Here is a 13,831-nt window from a genome sequence, read left to right on the forward strand (position 1 = left end):
TTTGCCATTTTTTTCTATTATAAATTTTCTTATACATTTAAAATTCAAATATTTAAGTACTCAGTTTTTCTCAGTTATCCACTTATGTGCATGTGTTACCACCTAGTATTTCTTAAGGCCAGATTTTTCTTTCATTCCCTTTCAATCTCTATTCCTTATCTAAGGATACAAAGGCTGTGTATGCTTTTGAATTTTAATTTTAGCAAAATTCTGAAGCCAGCCACACAAGTTTATTAGCTATTAATATTTTCTTTTAGTTGAGTTAAATTTTCCCCCCTCTCTTGTAGAGCTAATTTACATATTTTATTGGTAAGTGTTGACTATTTTCCTGATCAAGGGAGCTGTACTGGGGGTGGGTGGGGAAACAAAGCTTTGCAGTACCTAATATTGTACTTAAAATTTTATTTAACATATCCTTCAGTGAGCTCATTTCACACTGTAGCCTCTTCCTTCAAATTTGTGGTGCTCCTGTAACAGTAAGAACTAATTTCTGAAAATAAAAGACATCTCCTAATGCTGTGCAAACAGTTTACATGTATTGAAGGAGGCAGTTGTTAAATTGAGTGACCAATTTTAAGCAATCAGATATTTGAAAACTGCACCCTTTATTTTTGAAACTGTGAATTAGAAATACTTTTCCTGCTGTATTACCTGCTTTAACATCTGAATATGCAGTGGTTTTGATTGATAACATGCTGTGGTTTTTAGATTAACAGCTTGATTTTGAATGTTCAGATGATAATGCATAAGGCCTTGCTACCAGTAAGGATTTTGACTATTATATTGACATGGAACCTTAACATGAAGTTGGTGCCATTTCAAAATGTGGCAGGTGATACTCTTATACCATAATTTGCATAAAACTGTAATAGAAATTTATTTTGAGATGTTAGTATATTATGTACTATGCATTACTGTGGTATAGATGTGGATATATTTAAGTTTTTGGTTACATGGTTTCACAATAAATTACAATACTGCAGGCTCTAGGACTGAATAGGAGACTGACATGTTGTGTGAATGTCTTAGTTAATTACCTAAAGTTAAATCCAAATTACTTTTCATGCATTGGATTTCTCTTTAGTTTTTTGTTTTGTTTTTTAAATTTCGAGATGCGTGTGGTTTTTTTTCTCCCTGAGACTTACAAGCTGACTCATTTGTCTGAGATAGCTGAAATTCGTCTTTTAATACAAAAGAAAGATACTGCCCCCTTTTTAGAATTGAATATGGTGTTTTAGTGTTTTTACCCTTAGAGACACATATATAACAACAGAGATGAGTGCTCAAATTTAAATGTTGTCATGCAGATTAAATTAGTACTTCTAGTGGTGATATAGTCTGGACGCTGAAATGAAGCGACTGTGCGATCCAGTCATGGTCTACCGCTCATACTGCTTCCTTACGTGGTACCTTCCCTATGTAGGTTTCTTAGAAAACTAACTGTTTGTTGATTATCACGAGGACATTTAATATATGGTTTGAGTTTTGAAGTTAGGTTGATTTTTGAAGCTAAGGTAGAAAACACATTGTTATGGCAGGATCTAACCTAAAAAGTTATACATAAAAGTAAAATTGATAGCTTAGAATGATAATTTTTAAAATGATCATGTATTTTCATTAATGATATTTGAAAACTGCTTAATGAGCATTACAGAATCCTTTAAAGGTTGTAGTAAGACAACTTCATCAAATGCTGGAGTATTTACCTAGTTTTTATGAGAACAACAAAATCAATTTTTTCTATGCTTTTGTCAGATAAATGAACTAATATTGGGCATATCTGATAAATTCTGAGAGTTCTGACAACTTTATATCTAGCTCAGTCTCAGATATTATTTGAATATGATTACATAGTCATGATTGAAGTTTGAAATGATGAAAGAGACAAAATCCTCAGCTGTTGAAAAATTCAGTTAACTGAAGTTAATTAGTAAGCCTAGCAAGCTGTATTTAGCCACATGAGAAAGTTATAATAATTTAAAAAGTTGAAGTGACAGTTTGTCCCTACCTTAAATTTTACTAAAAATCAAAATTGTTAAAAGTAATTGCCAGTGTCTAGATACGTTATGCTTAGTGAATGTTTTGTTATTTATTAAAGGGCTTAAAGTCAGCAAGTGAATTTTGGATTCTAGCTCTAGCTTAAATTGAATCCTAATTTGGGGGAGGTGGGGTGAGTACATGACATAGTCGGGGAATCGAACCCGGGTCTCCTGCATGGAAGGTGTAAGTTAATAAATTCCTTTTTCACAAAATGAAAAAGTGTTTGGTAGCGAGCTGCCAAAAGTTCACCAGTTAAGACCATTTTGTTCAGAAAAACACGAAATTATTTTTCCTTTCAAAAACAAGTACCAAGAGGAATAGTGCATATAATTTTACTTTGTTAAGCCCTCATGATGTCAATGTGTGTCAGGTTTCAGAAGGATTTTTAGTAGATGGATTTCTGTTCTTGGAGTCTTAACACATTGATCTCTTGATAATTTTGGTAAATTCTTTGCTGAAATCTTAGCAGAGTTGAAAAGCTATATTTGAAGTGAAATTCTTCCCAGATCAGGGAGTACTGGTATTTAGTCTTTAGCTATTGTCTGTTAGTAATGGCTGATGCACGTTGAGTGATTTTTACTCTGGCGTATTTCAGAACTTGGTTAATTGCACAAGGCCATGATAGCGCTGTGTTTTCATAGTCTGTGAAACCCTGTAACTCTGAAAAGCTGTTTTACGTGTTTCACAGATATTTCACTTTAAACTGGATGTAAACCTAACTGCTTACTTAGGTAAAGATTGTTCATGTGTATAATGCTAGCTTACCTAGAATCCTAGCACACTATTTTTTAAAAAAACAGGCTCAAATGTGTATTTACCTGGAATCATAACCATCAGTGAACTAAGTTAGGCGTTATTGAAAAGTTTGGAAAGAAACTTCTGATTCCTTATTCTAGAAAAATCCATACTTTCTTATAGAATTTATGCTGTAATAGCAAAAAATATATTCATTATTTTAGAACAGAGTTTCTCGACATTTTTGAACTGCATGATCTTTGTTGTGGGTGAGACGGCAGCTGTCCTGTCTTTGTAGGATATTAGCATTGCTGGCCTTTACCTCCTAGATGACAGTAATACTGCTCCCTCACCCCAGTAGTGACCACTCAAAATATGTCCCCTGGGAGGGAGGAGGCAAAATTGTCCAGTTGAAAATCACTGTTTTCTAGAAAGGTTTTTCCTCTTGTTTCTAGTATGTATGCCCAACTGAGAATTTTATACATGTGTTTCTTTGGAGAAGATAAACAGAAATCTAAAGGCAAGGCATTTTCAGCCATTCATAAAAGGCAGTTTTTCATCTTCCTAACTAAATTTAAGTACTGAGTCTAATATATTTTCTTCTACCAATTAATTAGAACTATTGTGATGCAGTGAAAATATGGGTGTCTACTATAGGTGATATTACACTGATTTAAATGAATGACCTTTTAGGAAGTCTCTTAACAATACCTTTTGTACCTTTCTTGGTTTGCCAGGCCTAAGTGCAAAGGCTGTTTACACTTACATAAGGCTGTATGAGGCTGTTTGGTATATAAAATGGTTTAGGAAAAGTAGTCGATGAGCAACTAGTGCATTTTATTGGAATTCCAAGGAAGGCTGACTAAATGGGTTTTCAAAATTAACTTACATTCTCTTCATGAGAACAATTTGTCCATTAATTCATTTTCTTCAGCTAATAACTTGTTTCCCAATATGGGCAATTACCTGTTTAGCTGAGATATTTAAAGATATTCCAAATGGTTATAGCTTGACTATTTCAAAGCAAAAGTATTTGAAATTTCAAAACAACTATTGAAGTAATTAGGTAGACTGTAGGAAGTTTTATTATTTTTCTGGGATTAGTTCATGCGACTTCTTGTGAATCTTGATACCCATAGACTTGCATGGTACTAGGCAGATGGCTGAAAAACAAATTGCCTGTTCTTTGAAACAAGACTGCCAATTTTATTTCAACTAACAAGCTTAATTCTTCCAAGCTTCTGAACCATTTCAGTCCCACTTGGAAGAATTGTCTTAAGCAAAGAGAAACTACTTGCCTTTTACTTAATGTTGATACTAAGCTGATCAGTCAAGAATTCGAGTGAGTCCAGAATGCTGAGTTTGAGACCTCTGAGCACAGCACTACATTCATACATCTTCACAGGTTTTCTTTTAGGCTGAAAATCCAAAGTCTTTAAAATCTATTTTAAGAGATTTAGAAATTTGAGTTAGCATTAATTTTCAGGTACAAGCAAGTTGGATGACGATGTTAGCTGCTCAGGTGAGAGCACTGCTGCTGATCTGTGTACTGCCATAGCCCCTGCTTACAGGGTTCTACATGTCAAGACTCATAAAAAAGTGGCAAAACCAGTACCAATTCTTTCCCCATCCCCAATTATTTTTTTAACTACCATGCCTACATTCCTTGTAAAAGAATGATCAAATTAAAGGCAAAACGAATGATCTTTTTCTCTCCTCCCCTTGGTACCTCCTACTCCTTAGTACTGTTTTTGACATTGGGGACAGCAAGAAAACAGATACTGAATAATTATTAATAAGTAATATTATAGTGGAAAGACCAGGTTCTGTGATAAACAGCATAGGTTTCTGGTCTGGGGATGAGGACCATCCTAAACTAAGGAAGTTGTCTACTCTGCTATGGGAACAGAAATGGCAAAAGCATAGAGCAATCGCTTCTCGGCCTTTTGGCTAAGATCGAGTGTAGTATCTGTTCTTATCAGTTTAATATCTGATACGTCCTCTATCCGAGGACAATATATTAAATGGATTTTTGGAGCAGGGAGATGGAATAGGAGTTTGCTCCGTCTACTCCACGCATCAAGCTGATATTGCAGTACTTCCAGGAACAGTGCACCCCCTCCTCAATTGCGGTGTGAACTGACAGACTTGATTTTTCCTTGCTCTTCTGCTTTGCTTCTTTTCTTTACCAGACCGGGATGTCTACAGCTCTCTTCGTGTTTTTCTCCCTGAGCTGCTTGTATTGTCATTTCTTCTTCCTCTCCTTTCTTTCCTTTCTAATAAAAAAAAAAACATAGAGCAAGAGGTCATGGTGTGTCCAGGACATGTATGACTTTAAAATTAAAGCGGGAAAGTAGCAAAAAATTTATAGGGGGGGCTTTTGTAAACAATTTGAATTGAATTTCAATTCAATGTCAAGTGATAAAAAAAAGATCTAAAAGCCTGGGAATGATGTGAAAGTTACTCTAGCTGCAGCCTAAGAGAAGTAATGCAGGTGAAGGGATGGTAAACTAAACCTAGGTAGTTTTGGGGTGAGAAAATTGACAAAACTAAAAAATTGTATTTTGGTCGTATAGCCAAGTGTTATGGTGTAATACAAACAATCCTCAAAATAGGTGGTTTAGAACAAAATTTATTTATTCTACCTGTTGATTGCAGGGAGCTTGGGGGTGTTTTCTTCCCACCTTACTCTGAGACCCAGGACAACCAAGCCACCACTCATAATCTTGTCAGTCTCTGTGGCAGAGAGAAAGAGCTGAGTTACATCTGCTTTTGCCTGACAGTGACACACACCACTTCTGATCACATTTTGAGTCCAAGCACTTCACACAGTAATACTTAACAGCTCAGCACTAATTCACAAGGCATCGGTAAGAACGGTAAGCTGACAGTTGAGCTAGGGGGTAATTATTTTTTAGATTGAAGAAAGAGTAGAGGAATTATGTGACATTGCACACATGACTCAGTTGCCCCATCAGTTTTTCTTAGCTCCTCCTGTTGTCGATGTCATTTTCTGACTCCTCTTCCTTTATCTTTCTTCTCTAAACTCTATGATCACCCTTACCCCTGCTAGAGTAACAGGCAAATTTTGTTCCCTTATTTTTAAGCCGTGTCATCCAGGGCCATGGTAAACTAATCTACCACAAGCACTTCTGGTTTCCTTTAGCACTTTTTAAGTGTATTTTTTCCAAACTAAAGGGCAGTCTCCCAAAGGTATTTTAGTGCCAGCTATTTAGATGTATTCTGACAAGTATTTATGTAGATATTCTTATTCAGTATTCCAACCCACAATTCTTTATCAAACTTTATCTCCACTATTTCAGCCAGATGTTCTGCATGCTAGTTTAGATATATTCATCCAAAGCTGTTTGACTATGCCAATCATAATGTCTTAACAGTTAGTTGTTCGTCATATCTTACTCACTCTAAACTTGGTTTTTCACCTCGTAGATACCTGCAGTCTATAGTTCCCATCATTTTCTTTCAATCTCCCCTAGCTTCCCTACTGCTCAGCCTTGATCCTCTGGCTGATTTTATAAATTGTCTTTTACATTCCATTGTTTTTACTGTATTTAGGGAGACACTTTCCCATTCCTATGTCTTTTTTCTTTAAGCATTATGCTTAATCCTCTCCTCCATACCTAGAACACTACAATTAACCTCATTTCATCAGTACAATTCAGGAACTATTTCTGTCCTTCCACCTAAAAACTTATTCCTATCTAAAAATATTTATTTTGATTATTTAAATTTTCAGCTCTAGAATTTCTATTTTTCCTTTTTATTGAAATTTCCTATTTGTTGGGACATTGCCATCATGTTTTCTTTTAATTATTTGAATATATATATTTTGGGGGCGGAGGGGTGGGGGGTGGAGGTTGGTGGTGTTGCATGGATCAGAAATCAAACCCAGATCTTCATAACAGGTGAGCATTCTACCACTGAAACACCACCAGACCACCTTTGAATATATTTAAAGTAGCTACTATGAAAAGTCTCCATCTGCTCAATTCAACATCTGGGCCCATTCAGAGATAGTTTGTTTGTTGCTGCCCCCTAACCCAAGTATTTGTCATACTTTCCTGTTTCTTTGCATATTTCATAGTACTTTATTCAGAACTGGACATTTAAAATAATACATTGTAGCAGTTCTAGATTTTGATTTTTTTAGTTGTAGTTTACTGTTACTATTTTTAGTAATGGAATTAATCCATGGAATTTTTTTTAGCTTGTGTATACTGATGTTTCAACTCACTTTTTTAAAATTATCATTATACTTTAAAAAATTAACAGCTCTATTATACCTCAGGTTCACCCGTTTGGTGTACAATTCAAAGATTTTTAGGGTATTTACAGATGTATGCAACCATCACACAATCTAATTTTGAAACGTTTCCATCTCCCCCAAGAAGTTGCATGCCCATTTACAATAATTCCCCATTCCCCCCTCCAGTCTTTGGTAACCATTAATGTACTTCCTCTTTGCATAAGTTTGTCTTTTCTGGCCATTTCATATAAATGAAACAATGTGATATGTATTCTTTGTGTCTTCTTTCACTGAGCATGTTTTTTTTTAGGTCCGTCCATGCATGAATAGTTTGTTCCTTTGTATTACTGAATAGTCTTTCACCGAATAATCATAACACATTTTATCATTCACTCAAGTGTTTATCATAACTCAAGTGTTTATGGACACTTGAGTTATTTCCACTTTTTGGCTATTATGAGCAATGCTGCTCTGAACAATTTGCATGCAGTGTTTTGTGGATTATTGTTACTGTATTTTTAATCTTTAATTCTGACTTCTTAGGGATTTGTAGTTCTATTATATTTGAAAAGTTTAAAGGTTAGCAAATGATTGTTTAGAGGTTGTGCACAAACATCTGATGCCAGTAAGGTGTCCAACCTTGTTAATGTATCTGTAAGTTGGTGAGCACATTCAAATTTTAAGCTGTTTGCACGTATATTCCTGCTTTTGCTTTCCAGCAATCCCTTTCACAAGTAAGCCAGAGATGCCTGGAGAACTTAGCTAGTCCTTTTGTGGCTCTACCATTCCCAGGATCACCCTGTTAAGTTACTTGGTAGTCCACCAGGCTGCTCTTTGCCCAAACTGGGAGCTCAAACTAAGGCTAGCAAACCCATGGACTACCCTCTGGTTATTTATTTCCAAGTTTGAAACTTTTACTTGCAATGCCTTGTAGGTGAGTCTTTTGCCCTCTGCTTCAAACTCCCTTTGGCAATAAAGCTACTTGTTTTCACAGCTAGTGCCATCGTGGTAGAACCATGGAATTTACTGAGCTAAGGGAAAGAAGGTGATAGAAGCAGCTCCAGTCAGTGTACCACATACTCCTGTTGTTCTTACCTGAGGTTTACCAGTTTGCCAAGTTGTTTTCTGTTGGTTGATTTCCTGAGCCCTGAAATGGTTACATTTGACAAATTTTGTTAAGGTTTATGGCTATTTTTTGATGAGAGGATTTGCCAACCACTTCACTTTACTGTAGCCTGAATTTCCTGTCCTTTTGTTTGTTTTTTTAGCCCCCATAAAATACAAATCCATTTGCTCAAAAAGTAAATTTATATAAGATATTTTATAGAGTTGGCTGTAAAATAAATGTTGAGTTGGAGGATCACCAGACAGTTGTTGGGAGAGAAATTCTTAGCTGAAAGGAGCATTTGGATGGACAGGTATCATGGAGTAGTGAGGAAAATTACAAGTAGTTTAAATGGTTAAGGAAAAGATAAGTGAAATTCTGGAATTCCCAAAGAATTATAGGCTATCTGAAGTTGCTAGCTTCAAGTAGAATTCTAAGCATATGATTTAGTTACCTGGACTGCTCAAGCAAATACCATGAAATGAGTCAAATTTAACAATGGGAATTTATTCCATCCCAGTTTGAGGCTGGGAAAAAGTACAAATCGAGGTATCATCACGGCAATTCTTTCTTCCTAAAGACCACGTTCTAGGGCTGGCCGCTAGAGATCCTTGGCTCCTCTGTCACATGGCAAGGTACATGGAGGCAGCTACTGGTCTCCCCCTCCTCTACTAGATTCAGCTTTTTGCATCCTGTGGCTTTCTCTGTGTGTGTGTCTGAATTTCACTTTGCTTATAAAGAACTCCAGTAATAGGATTAAGGTCATCCTAATTGAGGCGGGTCAAACCTTAACTGAAGAAACCTCATCAAAAGGTCTTACAATGGGTTCACACCCACAGGAATTAAATTTAAGATTTAAATTCAATTTAAATGCTTTTCTGGGAAACATGAAGCTTCAAAACACCACATTATTTTAAAAGATAATTAGATTAGCTATATTCACCACTTGCTTGATGTGGACAAGAGAGTGAGTTAGGCTGAATAATATAACTCCCCAATGATAAAGTACCCCATCATTCTCTCTTGATCACATAGCAAGTATTCCTAACTGTATTAGCTAGGGTTCTCTAGAGAAATGGAATAAGAAGGAAATATCTGTAGATAAAATATTTATAAAAGTGTCTCACATAACCATGGGTTATGGGCACAGTCCAGAATCCACAGGGCAGGCTGTGAAGCTGATTCCAATGGAGGGTCTTGATGAACTCCTCAGAAGAGGCTAGCTGGCCAAAGCAGGAAGAGAGTGTCTCTTCTGAATCCTCCTTAAAAGGCTTCCAGTGATTAGATTAAGGAGCACTCATTGCAGAAGACACTCCCCTTGGCTGATTACAAATGGAATCAGCTGTGGATGCAGCCAACATGATCATGATTTAATTCTATGAAATGTCAGCATAGCAGCAGACAGGCCAGCACTTGCCCTGGCCAAGTTGACACATGAACCTGACCATGACAGTCCACCCCTTGTCAACTTGGCAGCTATACAAGCCACCTTAAACCATACTTAATTTCTAAATAGTAAACAATAAAAGACACATTTTTTTCCTCTCATAACAATACTCAACTGTCCTGCATACAACCAGAAACACATTAAATTTCCCCAGAATAGGGTACAAGTCCTTGGGTAATGATCATTCTTAAACTTGATATCTTATAATTTAAATACTATAACATGAACAAAACAGCATTACAGTCCTCGTTTCTGTAACTGATCACATGGTTGTAGTTCACATTGATCACTACCTTCTTCCACTACCCATTCCATGTTCCCTTTACTCTCAGCAAGCACTTAAGCTGGCCATGGTTCTTTGCCTGGTGGGATGACCCAAATCTCCATTCCTGAAGTTTCAGAGCAATTGGTAGTCCTGCCTGGATTGGGTTGTTGCAGTTTTCCATAGGCTTTAATCACAGGGTGTGGTAGTACTATAAGACACCCTGGGGGATCTCCTATTTTCCAGGAAAACTCTTCTTTACCTCCATTGTGTAGTTGCACTCCTATTTTTCTCTGACATTCAGGGTCAATCACCCCAGCCAGTAACATAATCACCTTCTTGGCTTGTTCATCCAGGGACATGAGTATCCCAAAGTTACCAGGTGGCAGTCTTAGATTCCAGTTCAATGGAATCATTGTTGTTTCTCCTGGTGGAAACACTCCCCCTTTTGGAACTAAAACCTGTAGGCCATTAGAGCTCAAGGCCACAGAGATAGGAAGCAAAAAATTTCCTAGTGGATCACTAGAGGTTCTAGTAAGTGGTGCCACTCGCATATCCACCCCTTAGTTCCTGGACCTATGGATCCTGGCTATGGGAGAAACAGCACCATACAACAGATGCTGATTCAGAGCATACACAGCTTCCTGGAGAACATTATCCCAGCCCTTCAAGGTTTTGCCATGTAGTTGGCACCATAATTGAGTTTTCAAAAGGCCATTCCAGAATTCTATCAATCCAGCTGCCTCTGGATGATGGGGAATATGGTAAGACCAGAGAATTCCATGAGCATGTGCCCATTCCCAAACTTCATTTGCTGTGAATTGTGTTCCTTGATCAGAAGCAATGCTGTGTGGAATACCATGATGACGGATAAGGGATTCTGTAAGTCCATGGATGGTAGTTTTGGCAGAAGCATTGTGTGCAGGGAAAGCAAACCCATATCCAGAGTATGTATCTATTCCAGTTAGAACAAATCTCTGCCCCTTCTGTGAAGGGAGTGGCCCAATGTAATCAACCTGCCACCATGTAGCTGGCTGGTCACCTCGGGGAATGGTGCCATATCAGGGGCTGAGTGCGGGTCTCTGCTGCTGGCAGATTGGGCACTCAGCAGTGGCTGTAGCCAAGTCAGCCTGGGTGAGTGGAAGTCCATGTTGCTAGGCCCATGCATAAACTCCATCCCTACCACCAAAACCACTTTGTTCATGAGCCCATTGGGCAATGACAGGAGTTACTGGGGAAAGAGGCTGACTGGTATCCATAGAACGGGTCATCTTATCCACTTGGTTATTAAAACCTTCCTCTGCTGAAGTCACCCTCTGGTGTGCATTCACATGGGACACAAATATCTTCATGTTTTTAGCCCACTCAGAAAGGCCTATCCCCATACCTCTTCCTCAGACCTGTTTGTCACCAATTTTCCAATTATGGTCTTTACAAGTCCCTGACCATCCAGCCAAACCATGAGCAACAGCCCATGAGTCAGTATACAAACAGACATCTGGCCAGTTCTCCTTCCAAGCAAAATGAACAACCAGGTGAACTGCACAAAGTTTTGCCCACTGGGAGGATTTCCTCTCACCACTGCCCTTCAAGGACACCCCAGAAATGTGTTGGGGTGCTGGAGCTGTCCATTTTTGGGTGGTACCTGCATATCATGCTGAACCATCTATAAACCAGGCCTGAGTTTTCTCTTCCTCAGTCAATTCACTGTAAGGAACTCCCCAAAAGGCCATAGCTCTGGTCTGGGAAAGAGAAGGTAATGTGGCAGGAATGGAGACCATGGGCATTTGGGTCACTTCCTCATGTTACTTACTTGTGCCCTCAGGACATGCTCTGGCCCTGTCTCATATATACCATTTCCATTTTATGATGGAGTGCTGCTGCACACACCCAACTTTATGGCTTGGTGGATCAGACAACATCCAGCTCATGGTAGGCAACTCAGGTATCATGGTAACTTAGTGGCCCATGGTTAAACATTCAGTATCTACTAAGTCCCAGTAGCAGGCCAAAAGCTGATTCTCAAAAGGAGAGTAGTTACCTGCTGCAGATGGCAAGGCTTTGCTCCAAAATCCTAAGGGTCTGCATTGTGATTCTCCTATAGGGGCCTGCCAAGGCTCCAAACAGCATCTCTATTTTCCATTGACACTTCTAGCACCATTGTATCTGCTGGATCATACGGTCCAAGTGGCAGAGCAGCTTGTACAGCAGCCTGGACCTGTCACAGAGCCTCTTCTTGTTCAGGTCCCCACTCAAAATTAGCAGCTTTTCTGGTCACTCAATAAATGAGCTGGAGTAGCACACCCAAGTGAGGAATATGTTGTCATCAAAATCCAAACAGGACAACTAGGTGTTCTGCCTCTTTTTTGGTCATAGGAGGGGCCAGATGCAGCAATTTATCCTTCACCTTAAAGGGATATCTCAACAGGCCCAACACCACTGGACATCTAGAAATTTCACTGAGGTGGAGGACTCATGTATTTTTGTTCAATTTTTCTCCCATCCTCTGGCACACAAATGCCTTACTAGTATGTCTAGAGTAGTTACTACTTCTTGCTCACTAGGTCCAATCAACATGGTATCATCAATATAATGGACCAGTGTGATGTCTTGTGGGAGGGAAAAATAATCAAGTTCCCTGCGGACAAGATTTTGACAGTTTATATACCCCTGAGGTAGGACAGTGAAAGTATATTGCTGACGTTGCCAGTTGAAAGCAAACTGTTTCTGGTGGTCCTTAATAACAGCTATTGAGAAAATAGCATTTGCCAGATCAATAGCTGCATACCAGGTACCAGGGGATGTACTGATTTGCTCAAGCAATGATACCACATCTGGAACAGCAACTGCAATTGGAGTTACCAATTGGTTGAGTTTATGATAATCCACCATCATCCTCCAACGCCCATCTATTTTCTGCACAGACCAAATAGGAGAGTTGAATGGGGATGTGGTGGTAATCACCACCCCTGCATCCTTCAAGTCCTTAAGAGTGGCAGTAATCTCTACAATCCCTCCAGGAATCTGGTGTTGCTTCTGATTTATTATTTGCTAGGTAGGGGCAGTTCTAGTGGCTTCCACTTTGCCTTTCCTACCATAATAGCCCTCACTGCATGAGTTAGAGAGCCAATGTGGGGATTCTGCCAGTTGCTCAGTATGATTATTCCAATTATGCATTCTGGAACTGGGGAAATAACTACAGAATGGGTGTGTGGGCCCACTGGATCCACTGTGAGATGAACCTGAGCTACAACTCCATTGGTCACCTGACCTCCATAAGCCACCACCCCCACTGGTGACCAAGGTGATGTTTTGGAATCCCTGGAATTAATGTTCACTTCTGAACCGTTGTCTAATAATCCCTGAAACATCTGATCATTTCCTTTTCCCCAATGCACAGTTACCCTGGTAAAATGCCATTGGTCTCCTTGGGGAAGGCTTGGAGAAAGATTAACAGTGTTAATTCGTGGCAGTGTAACAGGGTCCTCCCCCAAAGGGTCCTGGCCTCCCCCTCATTCAAGGAGCTCAGGATCTGTAAACTTCTCAAGTCTGGAAATTGATTAAAGGGCTATGACTCTCCATTTTTGTAATTCAAGTTAGACTTCTGTTCACTTGACCTAGAACTCTTTTGTTTATACAGCTCAAGCAAGAATTTAGTAGACTGCCCATCTATTGTACTTTTAGGTACCCTGTAGTTTACTAGCCAATGCCACAAATCTCTGTGAGTCAGATTATTTTTATGCCTGCTTTGAGTCTGCTGTCTATTATGATAGCCACGTCCACCTTGTCTTTGGCAACTAAGTACTGCCACCTGGCATCTGCCAACTCGGGATCCAGTCATCCCCATTGTGCTTAAGGATTCCAGCTCAGTGATATATATTCCCAGAGTAATATCTGATGTACAGAGAAATGCAACTACAGAGCTCTTCAGGGATGAAGGTGCTAGTCTCACAAATTTATTTCTCACAGTTCTGG

General features: G+C 38.8%; 1 non-coding gene across 1 annotated transcript; it reads left to right on the forward strand.

The window, feature by feature from the left end:
• Positions 1-4,705: 4,705 nt before the first annotated feature.
• On the forward strand, positions 4,706-4,896 carry LOC143643078 (U2 spliceosomal RNA). The gene has a single exon (XR_013156119.1). It is a non-coding gene; the product is annotated as a U2 spliceosomal RNA (small nuclear RNA).
• Positions 4,897-13,831: the final 8,935 nt, after the last annotated feature.

The sequence above is a fragment of the Tamandua tetradactyla genome, chromosome 7, assembly GCF_023851605.1.
Source record: "Tamandua tetradactyla isolate mTamTet1 chromosome 7, mTamTet1.pri, whole genome shotgun sequence".
Classification (NCBI taxonomy): domain Eukaryota; kingdom Metazoa; phylum Chordata; class Mammalia; order Pilosa; family Myrmecophagidae; genus Tamandua; species Tamandua tetradactyla.